The following is a 14,482-nucleotide window of genomic DNA, read 5'->3' as shown; positions in this document are numbered from 1 at the left end:
GTCCTTTACAATCAGACCCTTCTCAGGCAGGGTCGCAGGGCCCAAAGTCACACTGGGCAAGCATGAGGAAGGAGCCACATGGATCCCCGGCTTCCACGTGTCTTCCTCCCCCGCCCATTGTTTGAAAGCATCTTACCTCCCACTGCTGGTCAAGGTTAACTTACCCACCAAGAGGGTGACTTCCTTCTTCACCCACTGGGCCCTGGACACGAGCCAAAAGCGTCCTGGTGAGAGCTGTAGCTTGTAGTTGAATGGGACCCTGCCTGTGTCCCCTGGCAAGAGGGTGTCCCCTTTTGGGACCCAGACTTTTAGCTCTACAGAGTCCAGAGTCGCGGAGACAGGAAGCACGGGTCACGGAGCGATGGTAAGGAGGCTACTTGGGCTTCCACGCCGTGGCCCGTGTGCCCACGTGTTCTAACTCTGGGAGACACAGTGCCACTAAGAGGCCTCTGAATAATGCACACACTGCACGTGTGGGGTGCTCCTTCCCAGCCCCGTGTGCTGTCACCTCTGAGCTCCAGGGACACCTTCAGTCTGCTACTCCAGCTCTCTGTGGGGCTGGCTGCTTCTGGATACAGTAGTGCGTCCTACAGTCATGGCCGCACCCCTGCACCTGCTTAGCTGTAAAGTGAGCCCTCTGATGGCTGCTATGTCATGTGGAATCCATGCCTGGCCAGGTGTCCCATAAGCCCCCAGACGGTGCTGATGGCTGAGGTTCTGTGGGCAGGAAAGACAAAGCCACGCCCAGAATAGGTATGTGTCCATGTGAGGATGAACCGCTGGCCCTTTCGAGGTGTAAGGGGCTTAATATGGCCGCCTTGCCACCGAGCAGATGGTCTCCTCCAGGAAGAGCGCCATATTGGGGTCAGCCTTGTTCTCAGCTGCTGACTGGTTGGAAATTCAGAGGTGGCACCTCTGAATCCCTCGATAAATGGGAGTCCGTCCTGTCAGGCCCACACACAGCCTCCTTCTCTGCCACTCATGTACCCATCTTGCCAGTCCCAAGGTGCCTGGTGACAAAGGCTAGCTGCCATCGACCAGCGAGTCATTTTGCGCGCTTGGCCGTTCAGCGTCTTTTGCGCGGTGGGTGGCCTCTGGTGGGGCCATAACGTGTGATTCCGACACCTTTACACCTCGCGTACACCATTCCCTTATGTCCTTCCACACGCCTCTACCCAGACCTTTCTGTCCCTGACCCTGCAGACCTCTAACCGGCCCGCCGGACCACTGGCCGCTGTCCAGGCACCTGTGCGTATCCTCACCTCGGTCTCCTTCTCCGGCCACACGCGTGGATGAATAGCTGTACTGGTCACAGCCCTGCCCAGTGGGAAGAGCTGTCTCCTGGGACATTCAGGGCTGTCCTGGGTCATGACGGTCACGCGACAGCTAAACACGTTCAGATTACTCAGATGGCCATCTGTCGAGGCAGCTTGGATTTTTCTCTCTGCCCCTCACACGGGTCAGACAGGACGCTCCACTACCCACATGGCCATAGGAGTCAGCTGGGGAAGGGGCGCTGGTGGAGTCTTACGGTTTGCTCAGCCTCTGTCCCAAATGCACCACCTCCCTCTCGTAATGGACCGCTGCTGGTGTGTTCAACTTCGTGACTTGGTGGGTCCCACAGGACCTAGATCGCAAGGAGGCAGCTCCAAGTGCGTGGACGGTCCGTGCTCCAAGGTCAAGTGTCCCCTCTCCCAGCAACATGTTTCTCAAAAGGAGCATAGTTCTCTGCCGTAGTTGGCATGGCCTTGCTCGCATTGGGGTTCTCCCCTGGCTGGTCATGACCTCCGTGGTACCTCTCCTCCCATCGGTGACGTCACCAACACTGCCGTGGATTCCCAGGGAGGAGCCCCACGCGGCCACCCGGATGGCTGCTGCGACATCAGCCCCCTCCCAGACTTCCAGCCCCACCTGCCTGAGCTCTCCCCCGGCCCCATGCCCCAGTTCTACCCGGCAGAATTTCCCCCAAGAGGTGGGCAGGCTTGCCTCTGGGGCCCATAAGCATGCCATGTGGGTTGAGTTGTGTCCTCCAGAGAGAGATGCTGAAGCCACATGCCTGGCACCTGTGAATGTGACCTTCTCTGGGAAATAGGGTCTTTGGTTCCTTAAGGTGAGGTCATGAAGGGGACCCCTAATCTAGATGACTGGGTCCTTATGAGAAGAGAGGGGGCACAGAGACAGACGCACAGAGAGGAAAACACCATGAAGACGTGCGCTCAAGCAGAAGGCCGCATCAGGGTGGAGTCAGGGGTTGGAAGGATGCATCTAGAAGCCAAGGAACTCCAAGGACATCCAGCAGCACCAGAATCTGAGCCGGAGGCACAGAGCACACCCGCCCCCCACCCCCCAGAGCCTCTTGCGCTCTGCTGATGGCCCTGGTGACACCCCGATCTCGCACTTGTAGCATCCAGAACTGCAAGAGAGTAAGTTTCTGTTACGAGCCACCCCGTCTGTGATTCTTTGTTACGGCCACAGAAGAAACTAACACACAGGCACGTGGACACACACACACACACACCTTTCTCTGCTGCCCTCCGTACTTTTGTCCTGGCTTCTCTCCTGCCTGGAGCGCCCCTCCTTCTCTCCTCCACTCACTCACAGCTCCCCTTGTCCCTGTCAGGGCACCTAAATCTTCCCTCGGGAGCACCCAGGGACTTGCTCACCTCACCCTCTGTCCCTCTGCGTTCCTAACACGTCTGCGGGTGGCACCGAACCCCTGAGCGCTTAATTATAAAATGCCCTGCTTGATCTATTTTTATTTCTCACCTTGCTCCCTAAAAGGATCTCGGGCAGCTTCTGCTATCTCTACCATATTTTTGAAGACCGACCCTTTTGTTTTTAGAACCAAGTAGTGTCTGACCTCACATCTCAGCGTCTACACAGGGCAAGGCTCTACCTGAGGTCTGGAGGGCCTGCGGGAGAGGTGACCAGACCACATGGGTGCAGCGCTCTGGGACCCAGCCATGCCCGTCTTCTGACTCTCGATGGACGGCTCCTGTGTTCGGATCGGTCTCTGAGACTCTGCCGCCCTGTGCTTGGACCAGCCGTGCCATCTGTTGGGGATTTGGGCAGGGCCCCCATATTTGAACCCACCCAAGCCTCAGAGTCCCCGGGTGCTTGAATAGCTCTCGGAAGGAAAAAAAAAAAAAATTAAATTCCAGATCTTGCCACGTGAGTTAGTGCACAGCAAGGGGACAAGACGACCTATTCCAAATGTAAATCAAAGTCAATTTGTCTGTAGCGACAGCCACATTTAGCACCCATAAGCTCCCATTTTAATCAAGGCGGAAAGCGGTTCGTCTGCAATCAAGGCCCGAGAATTAGCACCATCTCAAGACACGTCCTTGTCATCTGGCAGAGTGGCTTTGGGCGCGAGCCCAGCTGTGTTCTCGGTGGCTCCCGTAACAGCAGTTCGCAGCCCATGAAGCCCTCTCGAAATACGAATGTGCTCATCATCACCGTGCGTCCCGGGTGTCAGAGAAGCCTGTGCAACTGAAGGACCCAAGTTCCTTCACGAGGACATCATCCTTTGCTGTGCCTGCTGGGATGGGCATCTCAGAGACCCACAGGCAGGAAGCAAAGTCAGCAGGAGCAGAGCAGAGGACGTGGGGCTCGGCCCCCGCGTGATCCTTCTGATTACAGAATCTGCAGTGACATCACAGCCCCGACTGAATGGTGCCAAGCCGGCCCCTCCCTGTACCATCCTGTCGTCTCGTCACCCGGGAAAGGGGTCTCTGGGGCTCGTCACGAAGGACAGTTGTTCACCTCAGACAATCCTGGAGTTTTGCTGGCAGGGGCCCTGAAACCCAGTCTTCCCGCCTTGTCACTATGAGGGTGGCTGGATGCCCCCGTCCCATGACGCCACTGCTAACTAGCCCAGGGACAGGAAGCCCCCCACCCCACCCTTTTCACCATCACTGGGCCTTCTGCAGGGAGCAAAACCACCCAGGCTCTCGGCTCTCACCAGTGACCGCCTCCCACCCAGCCCAGAGGAAGTTGGGTCTTGAAGAGCCAACGGGCGTGCCATTTTCCGAAAACACAGAGGAAAACACCCCACAGTTCATCTAGACAAATATATGCCTGCAAAGTTAGCAATGCCGTCTTCGGGAAGGTAGGTACACTCCCCCAACCTCAGGAAGTGCAGAGATGGGAGTGCACGGCTCTCCACGGTGCCGGGGTCTCTGGTAGAGCCCCCCAGCTTGGTCGTCCGGTCACGTTTCTTATTCTTATTTTAGTGACTCTGTCCTGTTGTGCCTCTTACTGTCCGTGATCTCAGATGTTTTTCTGCTAAGCAGAGGAAGCACAAATGGCCCATTTTATTTATAACTCTGCAGTGAAGCTCGGAATCAGAGTGTGTACATTGTAGGGTGGGGGTGGGGGGGGACGGGAGAGGGGAAGGTACTGGTGAAACAGGCCGATGTCTGCGTCTGGTTTTTGCCTCCTTCTTCGTGTCGATGATCTTGTAGTTTATACCAGACCAACGCTCAGGAAGTAGTTAATTGTCCGGCCAAAGGCGTGTATGGGCCACATAATTTCCACGTGGCCGGTATGTGCCACGTTCCCTGGAGTATGTGAGGAAGCGAGGAGGGGCGTGGAAGATGAGAGAGGGGCTCTTTCGGTGGGCGCAGCCAGTCCCCGACTAATCGGGAATTATAACAGGAGCTGACGTTCACTACGTGCCCACGGTGGGACAGCTGTTGTCCTGGTGCTCTCAGCCCACCTGTGGCCTTTCCCACGCTCTTCGGCGGAGGGCACCGCCACTGCGTCACAGGCGAAGGTGCTGGGGCACTGAAGAGCTCGGTCAAGAGCAAGCAGCAGCAGAGGGCGGAGTTCAACCGGACGGAACAGCAAGCACTTTGAGCAGGTCTGTGGGCCCCAAGGCAGAGGCCCAGGGCCGTGGGGCTGCAGGTGGCCAGGCCTCCTGGTCTCACTCTGAGTTGCTGGCCTCAAGCCTGGGGTGGGGACGCTGTACTGCCTGGGACCACAGGAGAACCCCCCCCCACCCCAGGCTCCTTCCCCTTCCCGCTCCCCTCCAGGACCATTTCAGACTGTCCCCTCCAGCGGGTAACCTTTCTTCCCATTCCTCTGACAAAGGGACAGTCAGACAGGAGCTTCCGCCAGGCCCCCTCCCCCACGGGCCCCTTCCAGCGGCGACGCCCACAGAGGACATTTCTTGTCGCTGGAAACCGCCCCTCTGCTCTCCCGGAGCCAGGAGCCATCGTTCCCCGTCTTCCCCTGCTGCTCAGTGTGTCTTTCCCTCCCTCGGTGGTTCTTCCTCTTGGCTACACGATGGAATCACCTGGTGACACTTAAAACCGAAAGGATGGGGGCCTCGTCCCCAGAGACTGACTCGAGTAGCCCGGAGTTCTCCCCAGGCATCCGGAGACGTGAAACTGACTCTGCCAAGAAGCACCGGCAGCCAAGAGCAAGCTTTCCTGCGGCTGCCCCCAGCCAGCAGCTCTGCTCTTCCCACCCACACCCCTGCAGCGGCTGCCCCCCACCCTGCTCTGCCCCGCTCTACAACCACCCCCTTGCAAAAGCCATCCAGCCCTTTCTCTCCAGACCACGGAAGGGCCGGGGCCACCTCACCGCGGACCCTGCTGGACAGTCGCCCTCCCCCCCCCCCCCCAATCTTCCAGTAGCAGCGAGCAGCTGGTCTCTCCCTCTTTCTCGAAGCACTTCCTTCCCTGGCTCTCCTCGCCCGTCTGCCTCACCGGCTGTTGCTGGTTCCTCTTGATCTCCTCTGGTCGGTGGCCCAGGGCTCCGTGCTGGGACCTGTTCTCTGCCCCAGGTGCACTCACCCCCTTGCCGTGCTCACTCAGCCTGCAGGCGTTGTAAGTCATCTCCTCACGGAGATGGGATCTCTGGTCTGGACCTCTGTCTAGAACACCAGCCCGGTGTCTCCAGACGCCCACCCGACACCTCCGTGGGGGTGTCTCTGTGACATCTCAAACTGAACACACCCTGATCTGGGATCCTGCCCTCCCACCCCACCGCTCCACAGCCTTGCCAGCCCTTGCAAGCCCCCGGATGGCTTGCCTTCTGCAGGCGTCCTTCCGGTCCCACCAGCAAACCCAGGCGCTCCTGCGTCCGGGTACATCTAGGACCTCTGCTCACCCCTCCCATCTAGAACCTTTGCCCCCCACCCCTCCTCCATGCCAGGCCGGTCCAAACTGGATCATCTACCACCTGGTGACTGGTTTCCACTTCCACCCTGCCCCCCGCGGTCTATTCTCAAGACCACAGTGAGGGTGACACTTTACCAACGTCCCTCCAAAGGCTCTACCTTTCACTCCTGTGAAAGCCCGTGAGCCCACAATGACCCACAACGTCTCCATTCCATTAGTCCCCTCCTTGTCCCCGCTCCAGCCAGCTGTTCTCCTAGCTGTTGCGCTAACACGCCACACTCCCTCCTACCTCAGGGCCTTGGCAGGGGCTACTCCCTCAGCCTGGAACATTCTTTTCCTAGATATCTAGATGAACTGCTTTCTCCTTTCCTCCAGCTCCCCACTCAAATACTACTTGTCAGTGAGTCCCTCACAGACCACTCTTTTAAAGATTGAAATCCCGGGGCGCCTGGGTGGCTCAGTCGGTTAAGCGTCCGACTTCAGCTCAGGTCACGATCTCACGGTCCGGGAGTTCGAGCCCCGCATCGGGCTCTGGGCTGATGGCTCAGAGCCTGGAGCCTGCTTCCGATTCTGTGTCTCCCTCTCTCTCTGCCCCTCCCCCGTTCATGCTCTGTCTCTCTCTGTCTCAAAAATAAATGTTAAAAAAAAAAAAAAAGATTGAAATCCCTTGGGGCGCCTGGGTGGTTCAGTCAGTTAAGCATCTGACTTCTGCTCAGGTCACGATCTCATGGTTTGTGAGTTCAAGCCCTGCGTCCGGCTCTGTGCTGACGGCTCAGAGCCTGGATCTTGCTTTGGATTCTCTGTCTCTCTGTCTCTGTCTCTCTCTCTCTCTCTGTCTCTGCCCCTCCCCTGCTGATGCGCTCTCCCTCTCTCAAAAATAAACATTAAAAAATTAAAAACATAAAAGTACAAATTGAAATCCCCTTCCCCGGCATCTCCCTTCTTTGCTCGTTTAATAATTTACTTAACATGTTGTGTTTATTGTCTGCTCCCACGTGAGGTTTCAAGCCCCATGAGGGCAGAGATGTTCGTCTGTTTGGCTCAGTGTTCTATAATCTAGTACAGTGCCTGGTGCTCGGTGCATAGTCGCTAGCGTTCGTTGAATGAATAAACGATAAATGTGATGCAGGCCAGGAGCTGTAGGGGGCGGTGAAGGGAAGAGAAGGCTTCATTCGGTTCCACAAGAATCATCACGGATATTTGGTGCTGGGAGTGATGCTCGGGGGAGACTGGCGCTGAGCCTCGGGGGCAGGATCGTCTTTAATCACAGTCATAATAGTCGGGATAAGCACTAGGACTCAGGAAATCCTAGGATCGATTTCCTCGGCGCTCTGCTCTCGGAGCCGGCCACAGCCCTGGAGAGGCCGAACCAGGGGTAGGGTGAGGCGGGGGGCTGTGAAATCAAGGCGCGGGGACAGGGACCCAGGCTCAGCCCTCGCTGAGCCGGAACCCCCACACCCTTCCCAGGGCCCCAGTCGGGAAGACACAGTCGACCGGAAGTGCTTTGTCGCCGAGGTAGCCGTCCCGAAGGAGATCCTTTGCGGCCGAAGAAGCACAAGCTGTGCGGCTCCGTGGTCACTTACTCCCGTCGCCAGTGACGCCGCAATTATGTGTCGCCATGACAACCGCACAAGCCGAGCCTCAGCGGATCAGATGCAGACACGCTGTGTGCACTTTTCAACCTCTGCCTGAAACGTGGAGGCCGTGGGTTTTGGTGTCAGGATCCCACGTGGAAAGCCACGCCCCCCCCCCTTCAGGAAAGGGAGGGCACGGGGTTGTGCTCACACCAGTCTCTGAAATGCAGCTGTGACCGCACCCCTCCGTGGCCCCCCACGCCTCCTGTCTGCTGGCTCCGCCCCCTCTCGTCTACCCCTGCTTGCTGTGGCCCAACTCACGATTCTCTGGATGCCCTGGGGAGGAGAATGGTGTATAGACAAGGAGACAGAGGAATGAAACAGCATGGAATGTTCTGGAAACACAGGGCGATGTGAGGGGCGGGTTGGGGAGGAAGGACTTTGGTGTCCTGCGGGCACTGAGCTGTCCCTGGCTCCGCCACTCACCGGTGCCGGGCAAGTCCACCTGAGTCCACGGCAGCCGATTCCACCCCTCCCGGCAGATCCGGGAAGGAGAGGCCCTCGCGCTAGGACTCAGGACTGCTCGCTCACACACACACACACACACACACACACACACACACAGCAGAGATGCGTGCATAAGAAGGCCGGACGCCTACATGGGGACTCAGGCTGGACGGCGACCGTGTCCCCAGCAGCCACGCATGACCGCGGTGGTCCTGCATTGGTCAGGGTCCCCTGCACGGATTGCGGCCACGCGGCTGCGGGCGGACGCCCACGAAGCCGGCCCTGCTGCTGCGGCCCTTAGAGCTGGGGCTCCGACGGCCGGAGAGGTGGTTTAAGGCGGTTTTAGCAAAAGCCCCCAGACCAGGGTCATCTGACTGCCTCTTGGCCATCAAAGGAGCGCTATGCAGTGGGAGTGGGTATCCCTTCTTCCAGGGATACCCCAGAAGGCAGAGAAACACGCTGGACCCCCCCGCTTCCTCCCCCTCCCTTCTTTACTTCCAGCACATCCATTAGCAGGGTAGAGGTGGGCGGGGGTTCTTGGGGGCCTGGGCCATGTCGTCCCCACAGTGAGGGCAGGCAGGGAGGGCAGATAGACGGGAGAGCAAAGGGTGGTTGACTGTTCCACCTGGAACAGCCTGGGTTATCTGGAATAATCTAACATCAAATACACCGTCCTATTGTCCCCGTAAACTATTGAAGTTTTCTGGACGTTTAAATATGGATATGCACCGATATCCGATTTGTCTTCCTGCTACACAGCATTACACATTCCACTCACTCGCTGGGACCCGACCCCAGCGTCTGACTACAGAGTCTTTATCTGAAGAAAATCCAGCATTCTTCCCAGAATCAAAAAAAAAAAAAAAAAAAATCCATAGAAAACTGTAATCAAATGTTATTTCCTTAACATAATAAAAAATACCTCACAGAATCATTGGGACAAGAGAGGTATTCTCATTAAATTCTGAATGGACCGAGAATTATAAATATTGATAAGGAGACAAGAAAGTGTTTGATGATATAACTACCCACCTAGAAAACCAATTAGAATCGACTGGAAAACACTTAGAACTAGAACGGCAATTCCATACGGTGGCTGCCTGGAAAAGAAATACTCCGGGCTTAGTGCTTTTCTGAAACACAGAGAAGCAGGAAAGACACACACCCTGGGCCCAGTATAATAACAAAAACCAGCTGGAAAATTAAAGGGAAGCAAGAGGTGGCTCATAAAAATCAATGCACAGCCTCTTTACCAAGGACAGGACAGACCTCGGGCGGGAGACCGGAAGAAAACCCGAGTGAAGGGAGAGGCTGGTCACAATTCCGGGAAAAGGGGGGACCGGGGTGGGGGGCAGTGAAATCAGCACTAATTCCCAAACGACCATGTCAAATGAACAGAATCAAATCCTATCACTCCCGCCCCCCACCCTCACACACACAGGATTTTAAGATTTGGGATGTGTACCTGTAAAGCTCCTCCAGAAGAATAAACATAAGAGAAAACTTATTCATGGTTGGGGGGGGGGGGGCGGTAATGAGAGAATTTCTTTAACCAGTTGCACATATTACATAGTGTAATCATAAAAAAAAAAAAAAAAGATGTAGTGAGACAACAGGAAGCCTGCAGATCCGCGAAACCCCTAGTGATCATGTCATATACGATGATTGTAACACTTTGAATCCTGAATGCTTATTGATGTGTTTTCTGTAATAACGTGGTGGCCGTTACACGGGCTACTATCGGTAAACTGCTTCCGCGGGCTGGCGCTGCTTTTCCAGTTCCTTCCACAGCAGGTTGTGGGATCGGGGAGGAAGGAGAGAACATAAAGCCTCTGGATCCCGGCAAGATGAGATAGACATCCTGGCGGGAACTCAACACTCGTCTCTTCCATGAAAAGTAATCTCTGGAGGTGGGCAGCCACAGAGCAGCAATCGTGTGAGCGCATTGCCGTCCACGTTGGCCAGGCTGGTGTCCAGGTCCGCGATGGCCGCTGGGAGCCCTGTTGCCTGGAACATAGCATCCAGCCCAAGGGTCAGATGCCAATGACAAGACCATTGGGGGAGGAGATGGCTCCCTCAACAACTTCTTCAGTGAGAAGAGTACACGTGCGCAGGCCAGCTTTTGGTGACCTGGAGCCCGGAGACGTGAATGAAGTTCACACCGGCAGCCACCATCAGGTCTTCTGCCCTAGAAGCTCCTCACCGGCAAGAAAGATGCCGCTAATAACCATGCCCCAGGGCCCTACACCATTGGCAAGGAGATCATTGGCCTTGTCTTGGACCGAATTCAGAAACTGGCCCGCCAGCGCATGGGTCTTCAGGGCTTCTTGGTTTCCCACAGCTTTGGAGGAGGACCTGTCTCCAGGATCACCTCCCTGCCAGCGCATCGTCTCTCTGTCGATTACGGCGAGAAGCCCGAGCTGGAACTCTCCACTTACGCAGCCCCCAAGGTTTCCAGGGCTGTAGTTGAGCCCTACAACTCCCTCCTCACTACCCACACCGCCCTGGAGCGAGCACTCTGATTGTGCCTTCTTGGTAGACGACGAGGCCATCTATGACATCTGTCGTGGAAACCTCAGTACCGAACACCCAACCTGGACTACTAACCTGAACAGGTGGATGAGTCAAATTGTGCCCTCCGTCGCTGCTTCCCTCGGATTTTATGGAGCCCTAAGTGTTGATCCGAGGGAATTCCAGACCGATCTGGTGCCCTACCCCCACATCCACATCCCCGTGGCCACCTATACTCCTGTCAACTCCGCTGAGAGGGCCTACTGTGAACAGCATCCCGTAGCAGAGATCATCGATGCATCCTTTAAGTCAGCGAACCAGACGGTGAGACGTGACCCTCGCCGTGGCAAATACATGGCTTGCTGCCCGTTGTACAGTGGTCCTATGCTTCCCAAAGACGTCAGTGCCGCCATTGCTGCCATCGAGACCAAAAGTACCGTCCAGTTTGGGGACTGGTGCCCGGCTGGCTTCAGAGTTGCCATCAGTAAACTGCCTCCCACCGTGCTACCTGCTGGAGACCCGACCAAGGTGCAGCGAGCTGTGTTTATGCTGAGAGCACCACGGCCATCCCCGAGACCTGGGCTCACCTAGACCACAAGTTTGACCCGACATATGCCAGGCACGCCCTTGTCCACTGGTATGTGGGTAGGGGCACGGGGGAAGAGGCCCATGAGAACACGGCCGCCCTCGAGAAGGGTTCTGAGGAGATTGGTGTGGATTCTGTGGCAGGAGAGGGTGAGGAAGGAGGAGAGGAGCACTACAGTTAAAGATGTCACAAAGGTGCTGCTTTTACAGGAAAGCTTATTCTGTTTTAAATATTGAAAAGTTGTGCTCTGATCAGTTCATTTGTACGTAGAAGTGTATACTCTCCTATACAAGTACTGGCCTATTTTTAAAAACACAATACCTTGGGGCGCCTGGGTGGCTGAGGCATTTGAGCGTCGGGCTCTTGATTTCGGCTCAGGGCATGATCTCACGGCTTGAGAGACCGAGCCCCGCGTCGGGCTGTGTGCTGAGCGCACGGAGCCCGCCTGGGATTCTCTCTCTGCCCCTCTCTCTGCCCCTCCCCCACTCTCTCTCTCTCCCAAAATAAATAAAATAACCTTAAGAAAAAAAATGATGCTTTGTTATAGACCCAAGCCGTCTGTTTCTCTGATGGGTTTGAATAAAGTATTCCCTGTCTTCTACGAAGAGAAAAAAAAAAAGGAAGGACCGCTGGGTAGCCGATATCGGCTCTTTGTGAACAGCAGACCTCAACCTCCAAGGGTTTGCGTTTTGGTAAAGCCCGAACCTCCAGTGTGAAGGCTCCATGTTCAAGGACACTGAACACTTCTGGGGGGAGGGGCTTCACCCCCACGCGCCCTGCCACCTGCTTTGTGCCGCTATAGGATCCTACAGATCGTCTCCCAGGGGCCTTCTCGGGACAAGTTCTACAACAGGTAGCAAGTGGTACCTGCAAAAAGGCAACAAGTTCAGAAAGAACGTGAAAAACACATTTCCTGCAAATTGCCTCGAACATGTCAAACCTGCTTCAGGGAAAACTGCTGTATCAGCTGTAAGGACTGGACTGTCATTTAGATAATGGCCTTTCACCAATGATTGAGCATTCACCCTTTTGGACTGAATCGGTTATGAAATCACGTAGGGGCTCTTAACCTTGAAAGGCCCACTGAGATATGTGATATGGAGCCAAATACCAAACAATCCGGTTTGGATTTGTTTTTTTCACAGACAGAGTACGGGAAAGCGGGGGAGGGGCAGAGGGAGACACAGAATGCCAAGCAGGCTCCGTACTGGGTGCTGGATCTCACAACCCCGGAATCATGACCTGGGCTGAAATCAAGAGTCAGATGCTCAACTGACTGAGTCCCCCCAGGCGCCCCCTAAAGAATCCATTTTAAAACAACTTTCAGGGGGCGCCTGGGGGGGCTCAGCCGGTTAAGCGTCCGACTTCGGCTCAGGTCACGATCTCACAGTTCATGCGTTGGAGCCCCCGCGTCGGGCTCTGTGCTGATGGCTCGGAGCCTGGAGCCTGCTTCGGATTCTGTGTCTCCCTATCACTCTGACCCTCCCCAATTGTGCTCTGTCTCTCTCTCTCTCTCTCAAAAATAAATACACATTAAAAAAATCAAAAGAATTTTCAGTAGTTGCTCTCTAGAGAAAGTTGGGGCCAGACAGCTTTTTTTTTTTTTTTTTTTTTTTTTTTTTTTTTTAATAAGTCTTTGTCCAGGCGAGGATCCGGCTCCTGGAGATCTCCACCCCCTGAGTTTCTGTCCCAAATTCAGCCAGTAAGAGCCACAGGTCATGAGGCCTGACGTCAGGAAATCTTTGTCAAGACCTGAACTCTGATGCAGAAAAATTCAAGTTCAACCTGTCATAATTAGCCAGCTTATTCCCCATAATATTTAGGAAGTCATCCAACACAAGGTGAGGCTCGGGACTGATCCCACATACCCACTCCTGTACCCCCTCCTCCAAATTAATACAAGCGGAAAGCAGGTTAATAAAAATCAGCACGCCTGTACGGGTCAGGGTTCCCCAGACTGACTAGATATAGTCAGTCCCCGGACTGATATAGATAGATGACATATATAGATATAGAGATAGATATAGATACAGATATAGACATAGGTATAGGTATAGATATAGATAAAGGTATAAATAGAGATATAAATGATATAGATATAAGTATAGGTATAGAGATATAGAGATGATATATAGATAGATAGATAGATAGATAGATAGAGAGATAGATATTTTAAGGAATTGTCCCATGTGATGTTAGAGGCTGGCAATTCTGAAATTCAGGCCGGCTGACCGTTAGGACCTCAGACAGTAGTTGATGCCCCCCTTGTGTCCAGCACAGCCACCCCAGTACATGGGTAGGGCCTATAAGGTCATCAGCTGTCCCAGGCACAATCTGAAGGCCCGCTGCCCACCCCCCCAAGACATACCCTCGGTGCGTTCCTGGCATTTGCTCTCAGCCTGCATTCTGGCCATAAGAGAGGCTCCTGGGACCTCTAACTGGCCACACCACTGCTCCCCTTTACCCCAAGACCACGACAACTCTGCCCCCATCCCCACATCTCTCTAGCACATTTTGTAGGGGGCTTTCTGAGAGGAAATGTAAGGCGGGGGGCTGTCTGGACCCTGGTAGTCTCAGGGTGGCTTCCTTCAAAAATAGAGCTCGAGACAAAGAACTTGCATCCAAGTAATTTCTTTGAGAGCTGATCTTTAGAAGCAGGACTGAGAAAACAGGAAGAAGTCCCAGAAAAAGAAGAAAAACCAACACGAGGGCATGCTATCAAGGTCACTGCCAAGGATGATACCTGGTTCTGATAAAACTTCTGAGAAGCCAAGAGAACCTTCCGGAACCCTTCACCTGAAGGAGGGGAGGCTGGGCCGTGTGTCCATCCACCACAGTCACTGCGGGTTGAGGGCCGCTCTGGGTATCTGTGAGCTGAGCCCGTGTTCACAAGGGCCCAGGGCATCAGACTGGTAAGTCCAGATGGGAGGGCCCGTGCCCAGAGCAGAGCAAGTCTAGGGGGAGCCATTCTGAGTTCACGGGGAGCTCCGGGCTGGGCTGGTGGGCTGCGAGGTGCTGAGGCATTGCCCTGCTGCCCCACAGAGAAGTGGTTGAAGGACCAGAAGCTGTCCAGCCTGGAGGAGAAAGCACTGGGTGTGTGACACATGGCCTCACACACCAAAGGGCAGTCTGCGTTAGATACGATGGTGGGGAGCGGGGGAAGAGATTCTGCGCCA

The 14,482-nt window shown here is 55.0% G+C and overlaps 1 pseudogene; it reads left to right on the top strand.

Annotated features, from left to right (window-relative positions):
- The first annotated feature begins 10,029 nt into the window (after positions 1-10,029).
- LOC131508706 (tubulin alpha-1B chain-like) lies at positions 10,030-12,559 on the top strand (annotated as a pseudogene).
- The last annotated feature ends 1,923 nt before the right edge of the window (positions 12,560-14,482 follow it).

This window comes from Neofelis nebulosa, chromosome 4 (assembly GCF_028018385.1).
Source record: "Neofelis nebulosa isolate mNeoNeb1 chromosome 4, mNeoNeb1.pri, whole genome shotgun sequence".
NCBI classification, from domain to species: Eukaryota; Metazoa; Chordata; class Mammalia; order Carnivora; family Felidae; genus Neofelis; species Neofelis nebulosa.
Note: the sequence above shows the minus strand (reverse complement) of the source record. Positions and strands in the feature narration are given on the sequence as shown.